At 37.7% G+C, this 14,538-nt stretch overlaps 1 long non-coding RNA gene across 4 annotated transcripts in view; it reads right to left on the reverse strand.

Annotated features, from left to right (window-relative positions):
- Positions 1 to 205: 205 nt before the first annotated feature.
- Positions 206 to 14,538, reverse strand: part of LOC132357813 (uncharacterized) — a 62,302-nt gene continuing 47,969 nt past the window's right edge. The window contains exons 5-7 of one of the 4 annotated variants that reach the window (XR_009500339.1): positions 11,289 to 11,417; positions 4,240 to 4,375; positions 206 to 2,277 (exon numbers count right to left, since the gene is read on the reverse strand). This is a non-coding gene — a long non-coding RNA (uncharacterized LOC132357813). Of the gene's footprint in view, positions 2,278 to 4,239; positions 4,376 to 8,285; positions 9,235 to 11,288; positions 11,418 to 14,538 lie in introns of those variants that run through there. The other 3 variants (XR_009500347.1, XR_009500345.1, XR_009500338.1) reach the window with 3 other exon arrangements.

The following is a 14,538-nucleotide window of genomic DNA, read 5'->3' on the forward strand; positions in this document are numbered from 1 at the left end:
AATTAAAACCACAATGAGCGATCACCACACACCCAATGGGTAAAATTTTTAAAAACATATGATAATGCCAAGTGCTGGTTAAGATGTGGAAGAAGTGGAGCAACTGGAACTCATATTTGTGGTAGGAATGTAAAGTGATACAGAAACTTTGGAAAAGTTTAACACACACTCTCACTCTTAGGCATTTACCCTATAGAAGTGAACATTTATATTTACACAAAACTGGTATCTGAGAGTTTATAGCAACTTTATTCATAATGGCCTAAACTGGAAATATATCTCATGTCCATCAATTAGTGAATGGATTAAAAGCTGGTACATCCATACAGTGAAGTACAACAATAAAAATAATGAATATTGATTTACATAACAATATAGATGATACTTAAATGCGTTTTACTAAGTGAAAGAAGCCAGATCAAAAGGTCTACATATTGCACGACTCCATTCATATGACCTTCTGGAAAAGGCAAAACTATAGGGATGGAGAACAAATAGGTGGTTTCCAGGGATTGAGGGAAAGGGGTTTACAACAAAAAGAGCAATCAAGAGAAATTATTATGCTAAAACCATTCTGTATGGTACTGGAGTAGAAGGATACATGACTCTATACTTGTCAAAACTATAGAACTATACATGATAAGAGTGAATTTTAGTGTATGCAAATTAGAAATAAAAATCTCAAACAAATGGATATTTTTGCCTGTCAAATGATGAGAGATTTATAAAAGGAAAGGGCATATTTTGATGCACATTTATGCACCCCTGATGGGAATGTTATTTGTACAACTATATTGAGGACAATTCAACAACACCTTTCAGGTGCCCTAATAACGCTCTCATCAAACTCAGTAATTCCAATTCTAGAAATTTATTCTAAAGAAATAGAGATGCACATAAAGGTTAATATACAATTATGTTCATTATATGTTAATTTTATAGGCAAAATTGATAATATCCAAAATGTCTGCATCATGGGATCATCCACAGTAAGCCCCCTATATACAAACAAGTTCCATTCCAAGAGCATGTTCATAAGTCCAATTTGTTCGTAAGTCCAACAAAGTTAGCCTAGGTACCCAACTAACACAATCGGCTATATAGTACTGTACTGTAATAGGTTTATAATATTTTTCACACAAATAATACATAAAAAACAAACACGAGAAATAAAACATTTTTAATCTTAAAGTACAGTACCCTGAAAAGTACAGTAGTACAGTACAACAGCTGGCATACAGGGGCTGGCATCAAGTGAACAGGCAAGAAGAGTTACTGACTGGAGGTAGAGGAGGTGGGAGACGGTAGAGCTGAAGGATCATCAGCAATAGGTAAGCTTCAATTTTTTTTTACCTTAATTTAAAAATACTTTTTTTATTTAACATCTTTATTGGAGTATAATTGCTTTACAATGGTGTGTTAGTTTCTGCTTTATAACAAAGTGAATCAGCTATACATATACATATATCCCCATATCTCCTCCCTCTTGCTTCTCCCTTCCATCCTACCTATCCCACCCCTCTAGGTGGTCACAAAGCACTGAGCTGATCTCCCTGTGCTTTGCGGCTGGGTAAGCTTCTGTTTCACTCACATTCTGGGCCTGAAATAAAGATACTGTACTACTATGCTCTATACAGTACGGTACAGTAAAGTACACAAAAGCACAACCACTTGTAGAGGATGCATGCACGTGACAATGTACACCAGACTCATGAACTAACTTACATGACTGGACATGTGAACACACGTTCGCATCTTTGAAAGTTTGCAACTTGAAGGTTCATATGTAAGGGGGCTTACTGTAAATGAACTTTGTTAGAACCATATGAAATATTATGTGACACTTAATACTGTATTTTTAAATAATGCTAATGATATAGGAGAATGCTTGTTTATTCTCAAATGAGAAAAGTTAAAGAATAACATATACAATGTCAATTTTATTTTTAAACTGTGTTATATACACTTTTTTTAAAGAGTAAAAGGAAATACATGGAAATGTTATGAATTATTTTCTGGGTTATAAGATTATAGGTATTATTTACTTTTTAATTTATACCTTTCACTTTATTTTTTAACAATGACCACTTGTTACTTTTGTCATCAAAAAGAAAACATTTTTTATTTTCAAAAAAGAAACAAGCCCAGCCTAATGCAGCCAATCCCATGATCTTTTCAGTTGCTATCTTCACTCAGAAGGCCACACTGTTGTCCCCCTGGATGCTTGTTGTTGTCTTGCTCCTTCAGGTACTGGACTCATTGCAGATGAATGAATACCTGCCAAAGTGAGAGACAGAGAGTGGCAGCATCTCTCCAGGAACATGAAACTGCTTAGTTAAACTGGCCTGATCAGCCACAGGTTGATACTGGTATCAATCTCTATGACCTATACAGGGAACAGATGTCTTTAAAAGCTATAATGCCCATCTTATATAATTGGAAGTTTCCCTTCTTCTAAATCTCTTTCTTCTATGAAATAATCTTTTAAAACCCTTCTCCTTCTCAAAAGCAGCTCCTAATTTTATTTTAGATATTCCATCATTCTCTGGGGAATGACAAAGGTCCAAATATTGACCTTTCATTGTACTGTTTCCTTATGTCCTATCTGGTGTTTGGGGTTGCCTGAAGCCATTCTGCCCACTGTCTCTGGCCCATTCATCCTATTAAAAAGAAAAACAAAAAACTGAGCTATTTGGTACTACTTGTGCTATTTCCTCTGTCCTCAACCCCTTTAACACCCTGTCATTGAACTGGAGAGTTCTTCTAAGTTGCAAACTTTTTTCTGGGTTGTTTTTTTTATACAGGTCAACAGAAACCTCCACAAGGGCAGACCTACCTAAGAAAAGTGGCTGACAGTGACTCTCATGAGTAAAAAAACAAAGTGCAGCACAACAACTTATCTTCACTCTACCTCTAAAAATAACAGGTTCATGAAGCGAGTCTCAGTGCCTTCTCCACTGAGGTAAAGGATTTTATGACCTTCACTTTTCTCTCCTCCCTTCATTCTTAATGGCAATAAGGAGTTAACTCCTATCTTCACTCAAATATCAGAAATCTCAGGTTTGCTTCCTTCAATCATGTAGGCTTCTAGGTCTAATACCCACTAAAATGTCAAGCATTTGTTACTCCATAATGGGATTTCATAGCTTCCCTCTCCTTCCCCTCTGCACTGCACTCCTTCTCTCCTTAAATCCAGAGAGAAACATGGTGTCACTACCAACACTCCCTGAATCTTCATTCACTCATTCACAGTAAGGCTCTTTCCATCTGGGGCCTGTTACAGACAGATGGCCTGGGGGAAGGAAAAGAAAAAAAAAAACACCTGCTGAAACCCATGATGGTGGGGCAGGAGATGAAAGGTGGCTAGAGAGAGCAAGGAGTGCACTAGAAGGATTATGAAGAAAGGAGAGGCAAGGCACAGGATAAGGCACCAGAAGATGTGACTAGGGGTGTCCTGAACAATCACTGGAAATATTTGAAAGGTTCAAGACTGTCCACTTCCCCCATACCCTATCTTGCCCATCCCCAAGAGACAAAAAGTAACCTGACACTGTTTACTATTAACCCATAAGATGTGTGTCCTTATATACCATATGTATGCAAATCCTAATCTCTGATGACCAAGTTAGAAAGGGATACAAGCCCTCCTACTGGTATTTCATAATCAGTTGAGACATCAGGAGTAAACCCTGGGGCTGGGGTCCAGTTGCCGGCTGTGGCTAGTGTCTCCTGTGGCTGCCCCAGGAGATAAGGTGGGAGTTGGTTTCAGGGTGATTAACATGAGTATTCTCCAACTGCAGAGTAATTATGACAAATTCAACACCAACCTTAGTTTTCATACCTCCTTGGGTTTTAAGAGATGGAAAGAAGTGCTAATGAAAGACAGTGACCCACAGTGGCATATACATGGGACAGAGAAGTGCCAGTGGAAGGAGAAAGTCATGGCTTTTGTTTGCTTTAATCAGTGATATCTCAGTCATGGGACTGAAGGAAAAAGAATATGAATGCAGGGATTGGGGTTATTTTCAAGTCAATTGACTACCTTCCTTCCATGAAGTTGGGGTCTTATGTTGCTGAAACTCAAACTCATCTCTGGTGGCCTATATTCCAGCATTGGGGATCTGGCAATTTTTGACTACATGGTGTCCTCTTTATGGGAAGTGATAGTTCATATATATACATAGAGTACAACTTCTGAAAGGAGCCAAGAGGGCTAAGCATGCAATTGAAAAGAGCAACCTGTGGTCTGGAGAGTCTTCAGAAGAGTGATCTATCTATTGAGTCATGCTTTGCAAAGCTGGGATGAAGAGAGGCTGTAGTCATCCTCTGATTTTTTCCTTTTCTTCTCCTTCATGAAGTCTTCTACCAGCTCCTCCTGAGGAATAAATATAGAGCAGCCCCCACGGGAGGGGATGGGCTGTCTGAGGGCCTGGTCACTCTAACACAGTGGCTCTAAACCTTTATTGGAATATTAGCTCATTTGAAGACTATAACAAAAGAAAAATGACTGCATGCAATTTCAGAGGGTTCACAGAGACTCTCTTCCTAAACTTTACCTTCCAAGTCCTAAGGGCCATCTCTTTGCATCAATTTCCAGCCATCCTTCCCAACAGCACAGGGAACATCTACAATATGGCCACCAGACTGGATGTATCCTGACCCTAAATGGCTTTTACAAAGTGGTTTTTGTTATTCACACACTGATGTGGGCTTTCTTTTGTCTACTCTTTATCTTAAAAGCTCAGTTAGATAATAGGACCGTGTCTTGTTCTAATCAACATGTGTTTTTAAAGTACTGTGCCTGTCTTTTTCAAAGGGCAGTTCTAGTTCACTCCTCAACTCAGAGGCTCAGAAGCCAAAGCACATTATGGAACACAGCCAACAAAAGCCTGTACCATGTAATGAAGTTACATCAAGGTCAAGGGAAAATTTTAATCCTAAACAAATCTTTTTATCATACTTCCAGATGACCAGCCTTGCTGCTCTTTCAAAGAGTTAGGAGATGGCCACAGGATTCCACCAGTGCTAAGGGCCAGCAGCCTAGCTATCCTTGCCTGGGATTGCTGCTCATTTTCACACATGAAATGTTGACAGACCCAAAAGGGATAAACAGATGGCACACAGCAAAGTGTCGGGTTATAGAACAAGCACTTAATAAAGGAGGGGATCATTTTACATGTGCATTCTGCCAGCCAAAACCTCAGTGCAATGGGCAAACCACAGTTTTTGCATCTTCTAGTAATCCCCACCACTCTTCTGAGGCTCATACTACTATCCATCCCACTACATCCTCTCTTCTCTTGCATCTGCACAATTGTCATGTGCCAACCTCCAGATCATTCCTCAGTCACTGAAGCCTATTTTGTCTAGCCCACAGTGTTCATTCCTAGCCCAGCTTTTGCTATAATTCTGGGTCACTTCAGTATCCAGGTAAACAACCATCTGACATCCTACCATCACAGGTATCTTGATCACTCCAATTTTAAAATTTTCACATTCCAAAGTTCAGCCTCTGATACAGGTCCTATCATTCTAGTTTTCCAACTATTCAGCACCCATCTTGATTGCACTAAAGCCTCTTTTTCTTTACAGACTCTGAGCTTCCTTCCATATACAGTCTGGATCCTCAAATCCATTTCTGTGTAACTCCTCTCTTGCTAGCTGTCCATCCCTCAATCAATCAAGATCAGTTCCAGGCAACCAAATGTTACTTGTAACAATGGCCCAAGACCACTTTATATTTTTTTCCTGAGTCTATTATCAAGTTTCAAACTAGTTGTTCACTTTGATATGTCATAAGCTCTCAATCCAGCCTTTTGGCCTGGATATTCCTTAGACTCTTGTCTCCATAATCCTGTCCCTGGTCAGCTTCCTCTCTATCATCCACCTCTCCAATTACAAATCTTCAACACCCTTATCAGGTACTCTTCTTAACTCTTATTCTTATCACTATGCCCCAGTGAAGAGGTAACTCCTTTCATCTAAGGCTAACCCTCCACCCGTGTTCTAAGAGCCAAAAGTTATCATCTCTCTTCCACATGTACAGTGCCTCCCTTTTCCCTGCCCTGTAGTCTGTGAGCATGCTCAATTTTCTCCTACATTAAAAGGGAGCTTTTATGACTCACTGTAGGGCCCTGATGGAATTGGTTAACTTGTATTCTAGTTGTCACATCTTCTAACAGAAAGAAGGCTTCTCATGAAGCAATAATGATTAATCACACTAAATAAGAAAAAGGAAGTATGAGCCTGTTGAGTGGTGAACATAATCTGGAGGCCTACCTGTTAATGTAGGTAAGGGGATAGCTGAGGTATAGTTGAAAGGGGAAAACTGTGAATACCAGCCACAGGAGCAAACCCCAGACTGTGAGGATGAAGTTTCTGATCAATGATCACTCTGGTCCTACCCAAGGAGCAACTGGCAGCAAGTGTAGTAGTGGCAGCAGCAACAATGCAACATCTGCAAGTAGCCAAGACTAAAATACAGGCATAGAAACAGAGTATTTCATGGAAAATACATTAAATATGACATATATGTGGCACTTGTGCTGCCACATATATGTGGCACTTGTACTCCCCTTCTCCCACCCCCAGCAAACATCACTAATTAGTTATAATCCTCTTTCATACTGAGCTGAGATCTGGCTTCAGAATCCTTTTTATAAAACATAATCAAGACATGTACTATCAATCAATTGGAGATGGTACTTGAGATGATGAAGTATATTTGCTATTTTTGCACTACACAGAAAAGTCCTTGGCAAAAGAATTAGAAGATAGGAGTAAGCTTCAGGAGAAAGCACACTGAAGACAGCTTGGACGTTGTAGGCAACTGGCGGGGACAAGCTGAGCCCATGGAGATCACAGAGCAGGCGCCCAATTAATGTCTGTTGATGATTCATTTTTTCATTCAACAAACATTTAATGAGGCCTACAATGTGCACCGGATTAGGCACTGCGAATACAAAGATGAATAAGGCACTGTCCTTGCCCGTTAGGAATTTAGAGTCTGGTAGACGAGAGCCATAGACACGGACAATGATAATACAACCTGATAAGTGCTAGGACACTTAGCAGGTTGTATTATATCCATCCGAGTAGGATTTCTTCAGGTTGCTGTTGGATCCATGAAGTCCTCCCAGCCACCAGGGCCTGCTGTTGTTTCTGTCACGCGGTGAATGTCCCAAGAACTAACAATGATACCTGCAATTTATAGCGTGCTTATAACATACACTTTACAATATCCTCATGAAAACCCTGCAAATTAATTATTATAATAGATGAAGAAATTGAGGTTCAATGAGGTTAAGTAACATGCCTTAGATCACACAGTTAGTAAGTAGTTGAGCCAGGTTTCAAATCCAGTTTTGACCAATTCCAAAGCATTTTACTACATTTTTTAGGATACTTTTATTCAGTTTGGGTACTGTACAAATTTTCAACAACTTTATATTTGGAAATAAGAGCAAATGCAATAGATTAGTGATCAGGGCATGGACAAAAGTCATCTGTTTTCCCAACCTATTTGGCAGAGGGAAAAAAAAAGGCAGAGAAGTGACTTCACACTAGCATGCCATTGAAAACCTTGAGGTCAGTTAGTTTTACTTTTTTTGCAAACCCCAACATCCTTATTGACAATATAAAATATAAGTACCTCTAGTTAACTATCTTCTTTTAATCCTCGTCAAGGTCAACATCATTATCTGCAGCAACTACAGTTCATATAGCATTTAGCATATTCCACACCAGTTCCAAGCAATTTACAGAAATAATCCCATTAAATACTTATATTCCCACCCTCACTCATCATTGCAAAAAGATATTAATTCTATTTTACATAAGAAGTACCAGAGAGGTGAAAAACCATGCTCAAAACCACATTGGTAAGTGTGAGACTAGATTTGAGTCCAAGGCCCAAACTGTCACTGTACTACTTTGCTGTCCTGCTCAGGGCTTCCTGTCCCAAACCTTCTTCCCCCTACTGCCCTCCAGGATGGCTAGTGACATAAGGTCCACTGAAAATACATAAGGTCTACTTAAACATAATCTCCTATTAATCATTCCAGTCACAGAAAGCCATTCTCTGAATCCCCAGGGTCACCACTCTGAGCCTTAAGGGGAGAATTTCCCAAATATTCTGTTTATATTGCTTTGAGAAAAGAGAAAATAAACACTGGATATATTTAGATTTTTAATTATTGAATGTATTTTTTTACCAAGAGATATAACCATAAACATTTAAAAATCCCTAAGCAAAATAAAGCAATTGAGACAATAACTAAGGCCATTTCTTCCCTGAGTGGGTTTTAAATACAAAAGCCTCCATTTTTGGTAAAAAATATTTTGGGAGATATATGACAGTGAGATTAGCCGTGCTATTGATGAGAAGGACCAGGAACTTAGTAATACTATGAGAAGTCTGCAGCTGTTCAGATGTCTTCCCAAGAGTCAACATTTCATATATGGCTGCCCCCCAAACCAAAGAAACTTGCAAAATCTGTGCAGCAAAGCCCTGGTCTAGAAGGAACATCTTTAGATGTTCACCCATCTAAAGAACATGTGAGAATCTTTCATGAAGGCCAGGGGTGGGGATGGGGGATACACACTTGCCAAAGTCTGAAAGCCTCAATTTTCCCATGTTCTAATTATATCTGTATTTTGTATAAACTCTTATTTGAGAGGTTATCCCCTCTTCTTCACTCCCACTCCTTCTAGCCTTAGATCACTTATCATCTTAGCTACTACAGTATCCTTCTAACTGATCTCCCTGTCCAGATTTGAAAATCTTCCATACTACCAGAGTGACCATCAAAAGCATCTCCTTAAAACACTCAAAATGAAATCCAAATTTCATGGCACATTTCCATCTAATTTCATGAACTACTTGTAGTTTCCCAATTCATCATTCTATTTCTAATCCCCATACCTTTGCTTAGAAGGTATTTCCCTCTGTTTTCTGCCTAGTCAACCTTTACTTTTTTAAAGAATCAACTGAAGCATCAGTTCCTCCAACCTCTGCATCTCCAGACTCAGTCAAATGATTTCTCTTCTGAACCCCATAGTATCTTGTACATACCTCCATTGTAGAGCATACCATACTGTTGTAAGTATCTGTGTACATGTCGAACTCTCTCACTAGACTGAGAACTCCTTGAGGGCAGGAATCGTGTCTAATTCATCTCCATATCCCCATCACCAAGCACAGTGCCTGGCAGCACAAAAAGCAGCAGAGAGAAGCTGAAGATGCAGGAGAGAGAACAATAAAGCAATATTCTTGAATTGAGGCATAATACAAATATGATGAATGAGTTGAAGCTATAGAAAAATATTATTTCAGCTCAGTATTGCATAGAGCTCTTGAAAGAAGAGATAAGTTAACTCAGGGAGGAGTTCCCCATCACTAAGTACACTTACTTGGAGGCAAAAAGACCATTTGTTGGGTATATTATAAAAGGACTTGAATTAGGGTCAAATTAAAATAAGCTGTTTTAGATATGAGATTTTTTTTAAGGTCCTTCTATCCTTGAGGTTCTAAATCTACAACCTATGCTATAATCAAAAGAGCCATCACTCTGAGCCCATGTCACAGTGAATGGTGGCTCCCAGAGTTGTGGACAACTGTTGAGGCTTCATCTCATTCCCATCCATTAGCAGACTGATTGTACAACATAACTCATTTTCTGGTGGCCTGATTCCCTGGTGACCCTTGAACCTGGAGCAGGAAATACTTTAAATGCTTTAAAGGCCACCAAGTAGAACCTCATGACCCCAAATATCTTCCACAACCTGCTACCTGAAGCCTTACATTTCTTCCTTAAACCTTTAGTGCCTTTGATCAGCTTGTTAAAAATGCCACTTAATCTAATATGGCGAGCTTGCACCAATCAAGTGTATACTATAGGATGGATAAAAACAATACAACCTTCTGTACCTCATGAAATCATCTAGTCTCACCTTCCCCTCCACCCAACACAAATCAAAGAATGCTTACAAAATATCCTGATTTTTAATTCTGGTACTGTTTCTTCAACTGCAAAATATGGACATTGTATTGAATAGTCTCTCAGATCCCTTTTACCCCAGAGAAATATATGTTCTTCACCCATAAAATAGACAAGTGGAATCGGTTCTTCCAACTTCACCAGATTTTTATAAGGGTCAAATAAAACTATGTTTCTGAAAGGCTTCTAAACGATAAACTGCGATACAAATGTAAGGAATTACTATTGCAAATTAAGATATATAGGAGGAGAGAGGTAGAAGAAGTATGTTCTGCCATTAATGAGATTAGTTACCTGAGCAAACTTATTCTACCTCTCTGGGATGCCTCAGAGGGTTGTGATGATTAAATGGGAACATGTGAAGTAGGCACACAATAAAAATCTGTTTCATCTGCCCTGACTGAGACAGAATCTCAGTTATAAATGTGACCTTAAAGTGCATGTAATCCAACTTTCACTCCATGCAGGGAGATTCTCAAATTCCACTAGGTTATTATTTCCAAGAGTATTTTCATCTTTGGACATTCTTGAATCTGTTACTCCATTAACTAGAACTGCCTTTACACAACAAAACCAACTATCCCTGACTTCAGACCAGCAAGCTCTCCATTTTGCAGTTGTCTCCCACAATCTAAACGGCTCTAATTCCTATAATGCTTCTCATAGGATCTAAGTTCAAATATCTCTCTGTATCCTGGATGTTCTCCTTTAGCTCCCTCTCAGAGAGTTGCTCTTAAAATTGAAACAAAACCATCAAGTGGAACGGGATTCTTACCTCTCCGAAACTCTAAACTTTTGTAGTGAAAACACAACCAGTTAGCTCTATATTGGAGGGTTTGAAGGTCTTCAATGGGTACATATGCTATAAACAATAAGCAGAGTCCCCAAAAGCTTGCAGGATGGAAGAAGCACTTCGAAATGGGAAAGGGGAGGGTCAAAGGGATGTTGACAGTATTAAAAACAAATGGCTTACTACATAATTTCCCCTAATATTAGCAACCACCTCTGTACTTATGCAGAACAGGGATATGGAACATTATAAATAATGCAGGCTCCTAGGGCCTTGTGGAAGAAATGGTAACATCATATTCAAAAATACATTTTATATGACCTTTTATACTAATAGAGTCTAGTCTATGCAGATGACACCTTCTGTACTTTTCCCACCAGAATCTCAGTTCCTAAGACATCTGCCTACTTCTTCCAGAAACTAGGAAAAAAATATTGAAAATAATAAGTGGAAAAGACAAGCATACAATGATGAAGACCTGAATAAAAGGAGAAACATACCACATTCATGTATGAGAAAATTATAAAGATGACAGCTCTCCAAAAATTATTCTATAATTCAATGCCATTCCAACTGTAACTCCAATGCTATTTGTGGTGAGAACTTGACATGTTCTTTCTAAAGGGCTCCTGGAAGAACAAGTATATGAAAATAAAGAAATTTTTAAAAAAACGAATGAGGGTCTTTCCCTACTAGATAAAGCTGTTATTTAAAACTAGACATGTAGGAACATACAGCAGTCACATTGTCTAATCACAATGCAATAAAACCATATATACATGTATACATTTCATTATATGTATATATTTCAACATATATTATATACTTCATATAGATATGAAATATGTGTTCAAACCAGAAAACCTCAACATGAAGCATCACAGTAAATAACAATTGGGTCAAAAAAGAAATGTAAATTACAATCAAGCCAATTTAGCAAGTAAAAAAGGAACACTATAACATAAAGCCAATACTATACATAGCCTTACATCCTCTTATTATAAGGTAATGAAAAAGAATTACTTTCAGTAAAGATAACAAACAAAATGAGAGTCAAACAAAGGAGAAGAATAGGGGACAGAAAGAATATGTGAATAAATAATAGCCCAAAACTTGCCAAATTTGATGAAAAAAATATTAATCTATACATGCAAGAAGATCAATGTATGCCCAAAAGGATAAAGTCAAAGACACTCAAATCTAGACTCATGACTGACTTCAGAATCTTGAATGCAGCAAGAGAAAAACAACTCATCATGTACAATGGCTCCTCAGTAAGTTATAGCTGACTTCTCATCATAAACCATGGAGACCAAAAAACAGTGGGTGATATATTCAAACTGCTGAAGGAAAACGAATGTAAACTGAGAATTCTATGTTCAGCAAAACTATCCTTGATAAATTAAGAATTGTAACATTACCAGATAAACAAAAATTAAAATAATTCAGTGCTAGCAGACATGCCATCTACAAGAGATACAAAATCAAGTCCTTCAGGCAGAAATGAAAAGACATTAGACAGTAACTCACATGCACATGAAAAATAAAGAACACCAATAAGATAACTCCATAAATATAACAGACAAAAAAAAAAATCTGTATTTATTTGTAACACTTTTCTTCTCATTTCTGACTTAAAGACAATAGCATAAAGGAATAACTAGAAAATTGTGTTGATATGCTTACATCATGTACAGATGTAATTTACATAATAATAACATCACAAAGGAAAAGAGAGGGAACAAAGACATAGTAGAACAAATTGTATACACAATTGAAATTAAGTTGGTATTAATCTGAAATCAATTTTTTAAGGTAAGTTGTTAATTGAAAGATCAGAGCGGGGCTTCCCTGGTGGCACAGTGGTTGAGGGTCTGTCTGCCTGCCAGTGCAGGGGACACGGGTTCGAGCCCTGGTCTGGGAAGATCCCACATGCCACGGAGCAACTGGGCCCGTGGGCCACAGCTACTGAGCCTGCGCATCTGGAGCCTGTGCTCCGCAACAAGAGGGGCCGCGATAGTGAGAGGCCCGCGCACTGCAATGAAGAGTGGCCCCCGCTCGCTGCAACTAGAGAAAGCCCTCGCACAGAAACGAAGACCCAACACAGCCAAAAATAAATAAATAAATAAATTTATTTTTTAAAAAAAGAAAGATCAGAGCAACCATGAGAAAAGCAACTCAAAAAATATAATAAAAGAAAAAAGGGAATTTAAATGGTACAAGAAAATGCTTAAAATATTTAACAAAAATAAAAGAAGGTAGTAATACAGGAACAGAGGAACAAAAAGACATAAGACTCATGGAAAACAAGTAGCAAAACAATCCTACCTTGTCAGTAATTACATTAAAGATAAAAAAATTTTAAATAATGCATTCAAAAGACAGAGCTTGGAAAAACAGATTTAAAAAATATAATCTACCTATATCTTATCTACAAGACACAGTTTAAATTCAAAGACACAAAAAGTTTGCAAGTAAAAGAATAGAAAAAGACGTACCAGGCAAAAACACTAACCAAAAGAGAGCTAGAGTTAGCTATACTAATAAAACACACAATTAAGAAAAGACTATTACTAGACATGAATAAGGATATTTTATTACAATCAAAGGATCAATCCATCAGGAAAGTATAATTATAAACATATATGTACCTAACAACATAGCACCAAAAATAAGGAGAAAATGGTGGAAACAGAAAAAAAAAATAGATAATTCAGCAATAAGTTTCAGTAATAGAACAACTAGGTAGAAGATCTACAAGAAAAGAGAAGACCTGAACAACTCTATAAATAACCACTTGATCTATTAAACATCTACAAAACATCCACACAACTGCAGAATACACATTATTCTCAAATGCACATGGAACATTCTCCAGAATAGACTAGATGCTAAGAAATGAAACAAGTCTCAACAAACTTAAGAGAATTGAAATCATACAAAGTATGTTCTCCCATGATGAAATTATAAATCAATAACAGAATGAAATTTGGGAAATTCACAAATATATGCATATTAAACAACAAACTCCTAAATAACCCATGGGTCAAAGAAGAAATCACAAAAAGAATTTATTTTGAATAAAAATCTAAACAACATATAAAAAGATATATAACTCAATTCCAGTGAACATAGGATTTGAATAGACATTTCTCCAAAGAAATACAAATGGCCAATCATCAGCATATGAAAAGTTGCTCAACACAGATATACTAGGCAAAACTACGAGATACAAGAAACAAATGACCCTTGAACAACATGGGCTGGAACTGCATGGGTCCACTTACAGGTGGATTTTTTTTTCAGTAGTAAATACTGCAGTACTACACAATCTGTGCATATGCGGAACCTCGGATAGGAGGAACTGCATGTATGGAAGGCTGACTGTAAGTTACACGTGGATTTTCCACTGTGAGGAGGATGAGCGCCCCCAACCCCCTGTGCTGTTCAAGAGTCAACTGTACTTAACATCTACTAGGATGGCTATTATAAAAGATAGAAAATAAGTGAGAATGGAGTTAAATTAACATCCTCATAAATTTCTTGGTGAGAATGTAAAATGGTGCAGTTACTTTAGCAGTTTGTCAATTACTCAAAACATTAAATGTAGAGTTGCCATATTACAAAGCAACTGCAATGCTAAGTAGATACCCAAGGAAATGAAAATATGTCCACACAAAACCTGAAATGTCCTTCAACATTATGCCAGCATCAAACTGCCCAATCTGTGTAGGCATAACCCATAAACAT

Source organism: Balaenoptera ricei, chromosome X (assembly GCF_028023285.1).
Source record: "Balaenoptera ricei isolate mBalRic1 chromosome X, mBalRic1.hap2, whole genome shotgun sequence".
Lineage (NCBI taxonomy): Eukaryota > Metazoa > Chordata > Mammalia > Artiodactyla > Balaenopteridae > Balaenoptera > Balaenoptera ricei.